This window comes from Peromyscus maniculatus, chromosome 2 (genome assembly GCF_049852395.1).
Source record: "Peromyscus maniculatus bairdii isolate BWxNUB_F1_BW_parent chromosome 2, HU_Pman_BW_mat_3.1, whole genome shotgun sequence".
NCBI classification, from domain to species: domain Eukaryota; kingdom Metazoa; phylum Chordata; class Mammalia; order Rodentia; family Cricetidae; genus Peromyscus; species Peromyscus maniculatus.
In genome coordinates, this window is record NC_134853.1 from 144167962 (window position 1) to 144179508 (window position 11547).

General features: G+C 51.1%; 1 long non-coding RNA gene across 1 annotated transcript; it reads right to left on the minus strand.

Annotated features, from left to right (window-relative positions):
- Positions 1-6669: 6669 nt before the first annotated feature.
- On the minus strand, positions 6670-11260 carry LOC143271695 (uncharacterized). Its single transcript, XR_013048886.1, has 2 exons — positions 10874-11260; positions 6670-7235 (listed from the first exon to the last, which is right to left on the minus strand). It is a non-coding gene; the product is annotated as an uncharacterized LOC143271695 (long non-coding RNA).
- Positions 11261-11547: the final 287 nt, after the last annotated feature.

Sequence of the window (11547 nt, forward strand, 5' to 3'; positions counted from 1 at the left end):
CCGGACCTGGGAGTCTCCCCAATGTCTTACTTTGAGGCACCATCCCCCCATCCATGCCTATTGGTCCCCACCCAAGAGACTCCTGGACCCTCTTCCGTTCCTCCCCTCACCATGTGCTCCTGGGCCAAGCCACCACTGCCCTCAGGACCACATCTGCCTCCCCACCAGCTTCCTTTACCCACCCTGGCCCCAGACAGTTGGCCCTTGGCTCAAAGAGAGAACTGTCCCTGCCTTTTTGTTGCTTGTAGGGTAAGGGTCAAACCTTGGCCCCGTCCCAGAAGGCCTCAAGGAGCTGGTATTCCTCCTTACCTCCCACCCTTCCTGTGTTTCCTCACAGGAACTTGCTCTATGACACAGCAGTTCCACATGTGCTGTTTCCCGTGTTCTTAACGCTCGTCCACCTCGCTGTCCCCAACCCCCTCTGCCTGGCTGGCCCCCGCCTCTCTTTAGGCCTCAGTCTAGTGTCATTTCTTCAGAGAAGCCTCGTTAGCTTTGACCTTTGAGGCTACGTCAGAGCAGTGGGGTCCCACACAGCCCTGGGTCAGAGCAGTGGGGTCCCACACAGCCCTGGGTTCTTTGCCTTCCTGGAACTTAATGATGGTATAATTATTAGGATATGATATCGGTTCTTCTCCGTTCTTTCTATACAACAAGTTCCAACAGTACAGGGTCTTCCCTATCTTGTTCCTCGCTGGATCGACCATATTGATGCCCAGAAATGATGTTTGAATGATTAGTACTAAACACCTCCAGCCTGACCTTGGAAATGACCTTCACCGTCAGGCAAGTTCTATACTACCCTCTGCACTCCGGCAGGATCATGGCTTCTCACCAAGATATACAGTTCACACGGTGTCTATGACATGCGTGTGCCCACATACATATACACTCACATGCACACATATGTACACATATGTATACATTTGTTCTTCTACCCATGAGAAGCTGTTTCCCCAGGCACACACAGGCAATGGACCACTTAGCCCTACACAGGGACACAAAGCTACTCCATCCCAGCCATCCTCATAAATATATGCATCCACGTATATGAAATCACTACCAGGGACCTGCATGTACACACTGCCACACATTGCCACGTGGGTATTCACAGCCATAGTCACATTCACAGGCTGATGCTAACACACATATGGCCACACCCACAACCACTGTTTCACACCCATCAACACAAGCACACACACAGGAAGGCACATGTCACCACCTAGGCTGGTACCCATAGGACCCAGCCAACTAGTGGCACATGGCATTTGGAGGCTGGGCCTTTCTAAGCTCTTGGACACAGACCCAAGGATACACCACCAAGGACACCCCCTCAAAAAAAGGCCTCCTTCCCCCATCCAATCCACTCCATCTCTTCTCAGGGCCGTCCATTCCTCATCCCAGCTCCTGGGCTGTAGGTGCAGGGCTGGAGCAGATGTGAAAGGCGTGACGAAGGATGCAAGGGCCCACTCGGCGGAACTGTTTACTATGACACAACCACAGTAATTACTGTTTTTTGTGCATTTCCGTATGAAATTACTCATTCTGATTCTTGGAAAGAATTCAAATGAGAAAGTCCACAAACAATGATCTCGGCTGCTTGATGAGGAGCCATTGTCATTTCCCTGGGTGTGAGCACCTCCCACCCTGGAAAGCAGGGCGGGCCAGCACACGGGAGGGTGGTGCTGCTCGGGGCAGGAAAGGACGGATCAGAGGAAGACCAAGGAGTGTTGGAGTGTGCAGGTGGGAGTGGGGTCTTACTGTGTGTGTGTGTCAAGTGCATGCATTTATGGGGGTTGGAGAGGTGTGTGTCGAATGTGGTGTGGGTGTGCATGGGTATGGATGTGGGGAGTATATAAGTGTGTGTGTGTGTGTGTGTGTGTGTGTGTAGTTTTATTGCTGCATCAACAAGCTATTTCAAAATTAAGTGGCTTAAGCCACAAGCATTTTGTCATAGCTCATGGTTTTATGGATCAATCCAGGCTGTTGGTGCTTGAGAGATGGCTCAGCGGTTAACAGCACTGTTGTCTTACGGGGGACAGGGGTCGGATTCACAGCACCCACATGGGAGGGCTCATACCGTCTGTGGCTCTAGGTAATCTGACACCTTCTGGCCTCTGTGTGCATGCATCACACACACACACACACACACACACACACACACACACACACACACACACAAATAAAAGAAAATTACTTAAAACAAAGAAAATGAAATCCAGGCTGTCCTTGGCTGGGTAATTTTCTTACAAGCCATTGGGACATTAACAGAAATGGCAGCTCCCATTGGAGAGCAGAGTCATCTGGGTCCAAGATGACTCCTCACACACTCGGTACCAAGAGCAGCTGGCTCGGCCACAGCCTCCCTGGGAACACTCACACAGAGCTTCTACACAGGACAGATTCTAGGACATCTCCTGTGGCAGCTCAGCGTTCCCAGAGAGGTTCCTAACAGGTTAAAAGCTGCCAGGCGGCGCACGCCTTTAATCCCAGCACTCGGGAGGCAGAGCCAGGCAGATTTCTGTGAGTTCAAGGCCAGCCTGGGCTACAGAGCGAGATCCAGGACAGGCACCAAATCTACACAGAGAAACCCTGTCTCGAAAACAAACAAACAAACAAACAAACAAAAGAGCTGCCAGACTTGTCAGAGCTGAGCCTGGGGAGTCTCGAAGCCCAGCCCCGATCCACAGCCAGGAGATCAGATGCCACCCCTCAAGAAGGAAGATGGTGGAAATATTGCGGCCACCTCTAATCCATCACCACGTGTATTGGTGTAGTGAGAAGTCCCTGAACTGAGAGGACTTTAGAGGTGGCTCACTACTATCACTGCCTCAACACACCAACGTCATAGCATGGAGCAACCTAAATAACTTCTCCAAGCCTCAGTTTCCTGCTCTGTCGAATGCTGTTGATGTAAGGAATCATATGCAAAAGTCAACCAGGCTAACATTGCCCCGTAAGTACCTGCTAGCTGCAATGCACTAGGTGCCTGATGCATGCTGCCCTCCTGGCCTGGAACCATAGGAAATGCCTGGGGCAGAAATGCCTAGAGGAGACAGACACTCCCTTGAGGCCCTGGCAGCCTCCCCAGTCACATCAGGGCCCTACCCACGGCAGTCTGCTCTCTCCAGCCCACTACTGATCCTATCTGTGCTGGCGCCAAGGCCCAAGGTGAGCCCTGGAGCCGCCACCATCTGCGCCAGCTGGGCTGGCTGGAGGCAGCTTCGCCCGCTTGGGGGCATCCCTGGCTAACAATGGCGTTAATTTTTCATTTGTTTGTTTGATTTTCTGCAGTGAATGAGGAATGTTGGAACAACATCTGGAGCTGCCCCAGGCTGAGGTACAGAGCGATGGCAGGCATTGTTGGCAGCTCAGAAGACAGCACTCTTGTGTATGTACAGCCACACTCCCACCGCCATGCAGACGTGCACACAGGCACACACATACAAGCACACCAAACCTACACACAGGCATGTCCATGTGCATACACATGCATTTGCACATTTAAAGCAGTGCCCACACAGGCATGACTCCAGGCATGTGCTCATATATGTGTATGTGTGTGCCCACATATGTGAATGCACAGATGCACATACTTGTACACACGTACATAGTCACTTCCATGTCTCCAGGATAAAGACTTTCGGTTCTCAGCAAGAGTTTGGCTAGGCCTGGGCCCCAACAAGCCCCAGGAAGCCCTGTTTGCTATATCCAGAGTCCACAGATCCCAACCAGGAAAGCCAGGCTTGACCCTCAGCCTGGAATGGAGCCTAGTTCTGTTGCTCCCAACATATACCTGCCTGGCCCTCCCCAGTGATGGCCCTGTCCAGGAATCCTGCCATGCCCATCCCACTTCTGAAGACCAAGTGAACAGCTTCCCTCCCACCCTGAGGAACCCGCTCAGCGGCCATTGCAGGGACCACAACACAGAACAAGGAGCCCTTGAGCAGCAGTATTTTCTCCAGATATGGAAGGAAAAGCTGACTGGAAACAGTCCTCAAGACCCAGCCAGTGTAAGCCACCAGAGCCATCTGAGGGTCCAGGCCATGTCCACATGGTGCTATATGTGTGTGTGTGTGTGTGTGTGTGTGTGTGTGTGTGTGTGTGTGTGTGTGTGGTGTGAGCCTGGTATGCATGCGCATAGATGTTCATGGCACGTATCTGCTGGCTAAGTCAACCTCTGCATGTCCACAAGTGTCTGCACATCTGTCTGCATTTATCCTGAGAGTCTGAGATCTGTGACTATGTACATCTGTCTGCATCTGTGCTTGTCAGTTCTTCTGGGTGTCTGTGTTTCAGGGTCACTGTGCATCCTTCTGTCTCTGGGGTTCTGTACATTTGTCTGGATCTGTGTGTCGGTGTCCATCCACACACATATAGGTGTCTCTGGGCTAGTATGTACATTGTGTGTCCATGCCTGTGTTTCAGTGTGCCTATGTGTCTATGTTTACACAAGTACTGTGTGTGTGTGTTCCCTGTATCTATATTGCGTGTCAATGTGTGTGATAAAGAAGGCATGTCTGTATGTCTGTGTCACTGTGTCTGTGTGTCACTGTGGAGGGGGCTGGGATACAGGCAGGAGGCAGATCAACAACCAGGCCTCATCAGCCATGGGCTTTGATTGAGCTCCATGCCTGCCCCACCCCCCCACCCCACCCCCACCCCCCCACCCCACCCCCACCCCCGCCACACACACATACAGAGGAGACCCCTGGGGTTAGCAGAGGGCCTTTTCCCAGCTGTGTGGGATGGCTGGCCACAGATGGGGAAGGCCCAGCCAGGGCAGGCTCTGTCTCACACCCGCTGCTGTCTGGCCACCCCCCCCACCCCCCACCTCCCCCACCCCACCCCACCCCCGTCTCCCAGCAGTCCGCAAGCCCTCTGGCCCCCTGGACAGCAGCTGGTGGCCCAGGCCTTTGGGCACTAGGAAAGGTTTCACCCTGCCCCATGGACTTGTGATCATCCTGTGGTCTCCTTGCTCCCTCCCCTGGGAGTCCCTCATCTCTATATCCTGTCTCTGAAGTGGTGTGTCATAGTTCAACCATGTATCTAGTCTCAGTCAGCCTCTCCCTATCCATATCACACACACAAACACAACCCACACCGGACCATCATGCTCCCGGTCCTCCTCACCCTCCTGACTTCTGACTTACCCCCCTCCCTCGCCTCTACTCACCCCTCCTTCCTTATCCCCTCCCTCACCTCCCACGTGCCCAGGACACACTCCTCAGCTGTAGAAACCGTTTTCAAGTTGCTAGTCACAGGGCCCAAAGGGCAAAAATAGAGCCCAGTAAAGCAAGGTGTTCTGAGGGATATGGGGGTGTTTGGTACAATTAGAGGCAGAACCGGTGCCCAACCTCCCACGGACGGACGGACGGGGAAGCCAATGGAAGCCTCCTCCTTCCGTCTGCCTGGAGCCTCCCCTTGTCCTTCAGCCTCTCCATGGGACTGACGACCGAAGGTGACCATGCTCTACTCCCCCATGCACAGTGCTGCTGCCACCCACAGGTCCGCCCTTGCTGGCCACTAGACAGAAAATATCAGTGGCCAAGCTTGAGTCCAGTCAGCCATGGCTTGGGACAGAGTCTCATAGCACTATGGCTGCAGGCACCAGCCCTTAGGAATGGCTGGCAGGTCTCAGGCAAAAGATACAGAAGAAGGAGCTTCAGGCTGATGGTAAGCAAGGCTCCTGAGGTCATCCAAGGGTAAGGCCTCCTGCTGGCTCATGGATGTGCAGGTCTGGAAGTCATGGATCCGGCTGGCGGCCTATGGGTCAGTCCATTCGGGGTCTTGGGACTACAGGTGAAATGAAGTGAAGGCAGCTATGGGATCCTGTGGGTTGAAGATGGGACTAGGCACACGTGACAGATGTCAGCCTGCTTCCTCCACACAGTACCCTCCATTGCTAATTGAGCTTACATCTGCCCCCAGCAGCCCCGCGGTGCCCCAGCTGCCTCTCTGGCATCGTGTCCCTTTCCATCCCCTGGCACACTGCGTGGCCCGCCGCTCCATGCATCGTCTCATGGAAGACCTGCAGTCCACACTTCCTCTGGCTTCATCTAGCCCCTCACCTCCACCTGCTTGGCTCCTCTACCCCAAGAATCCCTAGGCAAGGGGGCACAGGTGGCTATTCTTACAGAAATGCCAGGCCCTCCAGGCGAGCAACCTGCTGGTGGGATTGAGAGCACCAACCCTCGGCAAGAACGAGAAGAAAGAGGAAAGGCTGCCTTTATTCTCAGGGCCAGAAACTGAACGTCCTTCTCTTTGATGGAACCAAGACAGGGAGAAACTTGGCCATTTGCTCAAGGTCAGAGGCACAAACACCTCAGTCCAGACCCAAGGAAGCAAGCTGACTGGCAGTGTGTTTTTCTTTTTGTTGTATGCGGTTTTGGTTTTGGTTTTGGTTTTGAGACAGGGTCTTATTATGTAGCCAAGCCTAGCCTCAAGCTCACCATGTAGACTAGGCTGCCTTCAAACTCATCGTCTCTTTTCCCCCATCCCCCAAGGGCTGGAATCTCGGGCATGAGCCCCCACATCCAGCTCCAGCTCCAGCTCTGTGCTTTGCAAGTACCCTCCAAAGCTCACACTCCAAAGCACACCGTTTCTCCAGATCAGGTTCGGAACTCGGCTCACCAGGCTGCCAAGAATCATACTAGCAGCTGATCATAGTAATTACTACAGTTGGTGTTTAATGAGCATTTGCTAAGTACCAGGTACCGTGCTAAGCACTCTCCAGGCATTATCTTAGTGATTTCCCACAGCTTCCCTGAAAGGTGTATCTTAGGAAAGCTTGCTTTTTATTTTGATTAAGGACAATGAAACTGAAGGCTCCAAGTTGGGGCAGCTTGAGCAAAGAGCAGAGCCAGGTTTCAAATTTAAAAAAATCTATTCAGATTCAAAGGCAAAACTCTGAACCTCTACATCCTGTCCTCACCAGGACAGGCATTTGTGGCTGGGATAATGGTCAAAGGACTACTTTTCCCAGAATGCATTGCCTCTGTTGTGAGCAACAATTACAGGCACCAGGAAAAAAAAATGGGGTGGAGGGTTTAAGAGATGGCTCACTTGTCTTGAAAACATGAGGATCTGAGTTTGGTCCCCAGCATTCAAGTAAAAGGCCAGGCATAGTGGTGCATTCTTGTAATCCCAGCTCTGGAGAGCCAGGAGCATGGAGATCCCTGGAGCCCATTGGCTGGCCAGCCCAACCTGCTTGGAGAGCACAGAGCCAGTGAGAGGTCCTGTATCAAAACACAAAGTGGACAAAGTGTAAGAATAGACAACCTGAGCTTGACCTCTGGCTTCCACATATGTGTGTGTGCTCATCTGCACAAATATGCACCTGTATTCATGAATACACACACACACACACACACACACACACACACACACACACACACACACACACCAGCCCCTCTGAGAACAAAACTATCCTAGGATTGGTCAAGAGCCTGCCTTACCTATCAGTAAATCTGCACCGCAAGTCTTATGTCCCAGCTTAAGTAGAAGTCTCTAGAGGGCCTGTACCCTTTTACCCTTCCTCCCCAGGGCAAATTCCAGTGCAAACTGCCTGTGTGGGTGTCTACTCAGCAGGTGACGGACTGCTGTTGGCTTAGATGGGAGACGGCCCATTGTTGAATGTTGGTCAGCTAGCTGGATACTCCTGTGAAATGTTCCTTAGGGCCAGCGGCAGACCCTGAATGGAAAATCTACCAAATGAATCCCAGCTAGATTCTCTGTGGTGTCTATAAAGGTCTCCCAGGAGGGAACCCAGAACCTTAAACTGTTTGTCCCTTCTCCTCACCCCTCCCCTCTCCAGCAAAACTAGGATAGGAAGAGGAAGGACCAGGAAGCTCCCCTTCCTGACATGCGCACCCTGTGCTCCCCTATCCCTCTCCCCCCCCCCCTGTAAGAACTCAGTTTCTGCAGGGTAGAGAGGGCACTGGGAAGACCCTGGGAATATCCCTGGGAAGCCCATAACTAGCTGCTCTCCGTGGCTGTGTGGCCCTGGGTGGGTTCCTGAAGGCCAGGCTGCTATAGTGTGAGGGACAGGAAGCCAGCACTCCCCAGCAGCTTGCCTTGTGTGGCCGGGAAAAAGGTCATGTGCTCCGATATGAGTAATTAATTTTCCCCGAGCCGCGCTGAAAAGGTTAACCTGATTTATGGGATGCAATTGAGTGTAGAATGGGTTGTGTATCTTGTAAAAGGCCCATTCCAGTGTCTGAGTCTATAGACTCACCCGCAGCGGGGCATCATCTGGGAGCGGGCCCTGCTTTTATGCCTTTTCTGTGGACTCCACATAAAAACCGAAGACAGCCCATTGGCTCAGAAGGGGCTTCTGGGACGGCAAGCCCGGAGGAGGGAGTCACCGAAGCAGCAGAGGGGGGTGTTTGTTCCTGTCACGAATCATCAACTCATCAACAACCTAGGCCTTCATCTGAACTCATCCCATGACCCAGGGTGAAGACCCTGCCCTGGGCTTGAGCTCCAGGTTCAAAGCCAGGCTCCTCCACAGACCACTGGCTTTGGTGCTGCGTTATTCAGCTCCCCCATCTCTAAAACGGGATGAAGAATCCTTAACCTTTCATCACTTGCCAGTTGTTTGAGCTTGGGCAAGTGACAGAAACTCTGGTCTACGCTTCTCCTATCGGAAGTGTCTACCTAAGGGGCTGGAGACATCACTCAGTGGGTAAGAGTGCTTGCTCCTCTTGCGGGTGATGGTAGCTGGGCGCAAGGATGCCTGAATTGACCTGTGGGTGATAGACTGAGCGAGGTAGGTTGGCACACTCCCCAGAAACCCTCAGGAAGCCTTTGTCTCTTGTGGCTCAGGGCAGTGTAGTATCTTACAGAAGTTTGATAACACGCAGATCAATGTGCAAGTATCCAAGGTTGGTTCCCAGTACCATGTCAGGTGACTCACAGCAGCCTAGAGCAGAAGATTCTTTTGGCCTCTGCGGGTACCCATACACACATGTGTGTGCATGCACACACACATACACACACAAATAAATAAATATATATATATACATAAATAAATGCATACATAAAGAATAATAAATATTTTTAAAGCCCTACCTCCTAAGGTTGTTACGGGGACCATATGAGTTGACATTTGTAAGGCACTTCGAACAGTCCCTGGGGTTCAGTGAATGGTGCATCAGGGTTTTTTAAAACAAATTCATAAAGGCTGAGCAGGTGTCTTTGGCAGGGGGTTGTCAAGCAAGGCCAGAACCGGCCAGCACTATTAGCCGCTGCTTGGCTGCTGGCTGAGGACAGCCACAACGGCCTCAGGAACTGGGACTCCAAGGACATATTGGATTAAGTTGGAATAAAAGGGCAGATGGAAAATGGGGCTCTGGTGGCCAGCAGTGTTGACTGTTCTCCTCACCCAAGACGCAAGCTCTGCCCTGCCCCCCACCCATACACACACCCCGTGGAAGTGGGAGTTGCCTTCCCAGCAAGCCCAAGGTGCCAATTTAGCGCCACCTAGTGGAAAAACTGAAATCTACATGCGGGTGATGGTAGCTGGGCCCAAGGATGCCTGAATTGACCTGTGGGTGATAGACTGAGCGAGGTAGGTAGGCACACTCCCCAGAAACCCTCAGGAAGCCTTTGTCTCTTGTGGCTCAGGGCAGTGTAGTATCTTACAGAAGTTTGATAACACGCAGATCAATGTGCATAGATCATGTGTATGCATCTGCGTGGTTACCAATTTGTTGGGTCAGTAGGCATAAAGAACTCAGAGCAGCGGCCAGTTCATACAAAGCAACCAGCATGTTTCCACTGTCTTGTCTGTGTTCATGTGAATAGGGATGCTCTCGTAGACTTTACATGCCTTCATTCATGTTAAGAGCTATGTACAAGCACATCTGTAGCCAGAAGTTTTCCTGTGTCCCACAGTTGTTTGGTCCCAAATAAACACACAGAGGCGTATATTAATTACAGACTGTTTGGTCTATGGCTCAGGCTTCTCGCTAGCTAGCTCTTCATCTTATATTAACCCGTTTCTATCAATCTGTGTATTGCCATGTGGCCATGGTGTTACTGGTCTGTTGACATGTTGCTCCTTGGGCAGTGGGCTGGTATCTGCCCTGACTCCATCGTTCTTCTCTCTATATCTTTGCTTGAATATCCTACCTGGCTATAATCTGTCTTGCCATAGGCCAAAGCTACTTCTTTATTAACCAATGGTAGCAACACATATTCACAGCATACAGAAAAAACATCCCATAGCACACATCTAAGAATACATACACACTTACTTACGTTTACATATATTTCTTATATATAAATATTGTGTTATGTATAAATGTGTGCATATAATGAATGTGTAAGTGGAAACATGAGTGTCTGCATTATGTCTATGTACACATGAGTGTGTTTGTCTATATTTATGTATCTTGGTCACATGGAATGTTTACATGTGAGCATTCTGTTGCTGCATAGCTAAGTGCCACAGAGCACTTTAAAATATCAAATATTGCCGGGTGGTGGTGGTGCACACCTTTAATCCTAGCACTTGGGAGGCAGAGCTAGGTGAACCTCTGTGAGTTCAAGGTCAGCCTGGTCTACAGAGAGAGTTCCAGGACAGATAGGGTTGTTACACAGAGAAACCCTGTCTCAGAAAAACAAAATAATAATAACAATAATAATAATAATAATATCAAATATCACAGTATCCATGGGCCAGGAGACCCAACACAGCCTTGCCAGTAGTGACTACAACAGAGGCATTGATCAAGCTATACTCTAGAGACTCAGGTCCTCTCCAAGTTCATGTGGCTGTTGGTAGACCCCGTTTGCTTGAATATGGAGAACTCATGGCAGCGTGCCTCTTCAAAGCTGCCAGAAGAATGCCTCTTCACTTCCAAAGCCTCACCTGATTCAACCAGGTCCACCCAGGCAGATCTTCCTTTTCATTAACTCAACGCCATCGGATTAAGATCCTTCATTTCTCTGCTGGACTCACCGGCTTAAGCTTCCTGCCCCAGCTACTTGAAAGGGTGAGGCAGGTGGATCACAACTCCAAGTCCCAATTTCAGCTAGATCCAGAGAGAGGGCAAGGCTAGCCTAGAAAACTTAGCAAGACCCTGTCTTAATATAAAAAGTCAAAGAAAAGTGGAGGATACAGTTCAGTGGTAGACCACTTGCCTAACATGACAGGCTTTGAGTCAATCCCCAGGACTGGAAAAAAAATCTCAATTACTCTGAAAGAAATCTCTTCACATTTACCAAAAGCATACAAGAGTGAAATGCTGTCCATTCCTAGTTCCTCCCGTCATGTGAGAGGGGAAGATCACCAAAGATGTGCATGGGGGGCTGGGCTCTGTCTGTGATGTGCATGGGGGGGGCTGGACTCTGTCTGTGATGTGCATGGGGGGCTGGGCTCTGTCTGTGATGTGCATGGGGGGCTGGGGCTCTGTCTGTGATGTGCATGGGGGGCTGGGGCTCTGTCTGTGATGTGCATGGGGGGCTGGGCTCTATGATGTGCATTGGGGGCTGGGCTCTGTCTGTGATGTGCATTGGGGGCTGGGCTCTGTCTGTGATGTACAT